This window comes from Lepidothrix coronata, unplaced genomic scaffold (assembly GCF_001604755.1).
Source record: "Lepidothrix coronata isolate B3197 unplaced genomic scaffold, Lepidothrix_coronata-1.0 Scaffold3595, whole genome shotgun sequence".
NCBI lineage: Eukaryota > Metazoa > Chordata > Aves > Passeriformes > Pipridae > Lepidothrix > Lepidothrix coronata.
Genome location: NW_016693775.1, coordinates 1 through 1,447, shown reverse-complemented (window position 1 = coordinate 1,447; position 1,447 = coordinate 1). Strand labels below are relative to the sequence as shown.

Sequence of the window (1,447 nt, the reverse complement as noted above, 5' to 3'; positions counted from 1 at the left end):
TTTCACCCCAAAAATCCCGGTTTTCCCCCCCCTAAAACGCCCCAATTTGACCCCAAAATCCCCCAAATTCTGAGCCCAAAATCCTGGTTTTGACCCCAAAATCCTTCTCAGACCCCAAAACCCCCCAGTTTGACCCAAAATCCCTCAATTTGACCCCAAAACCCCCCAGTTTGACCCCAAAATCCTTCTCGGACCCCAAAACCCCCCAGTTTGACCCAAAATCCCTTAATTTGACCCCAAAACCCCCAGTTTGCCCCCAAATCCCCCAGTTTGCCCCCAAAATCCTGATTTTGACCCAAACTTGTCGTTTTTGGCCCCAAAACCCCCCAGACGGCGTCGGGATCGTCACCAGGATCGGCTTCGTGTGGCTGCAGGGGTGAGGCACTGGGGCGCACTGGGAGCACTGGGAGCACTGGGAGCCCACACTGGGACTTACTGGGATCTACTGGGCCTTACTGGGAGCACTGGGAGCCCATACTGGGATGCACTGGGAGCCCTGGGAGCCCTTACTGGGACCTACTGGGACCTACTGGGCCTTACTGGGAGCACTGGGAGCCCGTACTGGGATGCAGTGGGAGCACTGGGAGCCCGCACTGGGACTCACTGGGATCTACTGGGCCTTACTGGGAGCACTGGGAGCCCTTACGGGTCCTTACTGGTCCATACTGGGAGCACTGGGAGCCCTTACTGGGACTTACTGGGACCTACTGGGAGCACTGGGAGCCATTACTGGTCCATACTGGTCCTTACTGGTCCATACTGGTCCATACTGGTCTATACTGGTCCATACTGGTCCGTACTGGTCCGTACTGGTTCTTACTGGTCCTTACTGGTCCATACTGGTCCTTACTGGTCCGTACTGGTCTGTACTGGTCCTTACTGGTCCGTACTGGTCTGTACTGGTCCATACTGGTCCTTACTGGTCTGTACTGGTCCATACTGGTCCATACTGGTCCATACTGGTCCTTACTGGTCCGTACTGGTTTCCCCCCCCAGGAGCCGCCTGGACTGTGAGGCCAAACAGTGGCGGTGAGGCCACACCCCCTCCTCCATAAGCCCCGCCCACTTCCCCTGTCATTTCTGGGATCAGGCCACGTCTCCTCCATAAGCCCCGCCCCTTTTCTGTCATAAATGGGGTCAGGCCACGCCCCTCTCCTATAGCCCCGCCCACTTCCCCTTCCACTTCCGGGATCAGGCCACGCCCCCTCCCCCATAAACCCCGCCCCTTCCCTGTCATAAATGGAGTCAGGCCACGCCCATTCATTAAGCCCCGCCCCTCTAGTGTCATCGATTGTGACAGGCCACGCCCCTTTCCCAAGCCCCGCCCCTCCATTACCATCTATACTGACAAGCCACGCCCATTCTTTGAAACCCCGCCCCCTCCCTTGCTACCTACGGCCAAGCTCCGCCCCCCGGGCGCCATGTCTGGCCTGGCCCCGCCCCCCGG

At 58.5% G+C, this 1,447-nt stretch overlaps 1 long non-coding RNA gene across 1 annotated transcript; it reads left to right on the top strand.

The window, feature by feature from the left end:
- Positions 1 to 329: 329 nt before the first annotated feature.
- On the top strand, positions 330 to 1,393 carry LOC108491975. Its single transcript, XR_001872982.1, has 3 exons — positions 330 to 376; positions 997 to 1,095; positions 1,142 to 1,393. It is a non-coding gene; the product is annotated as an uncharacterized LOC108491975 (long non-coding RNA).
- The last annotated feature ends 54 nt before the right edge of the window (positions 1,394 to 1,447 follow it).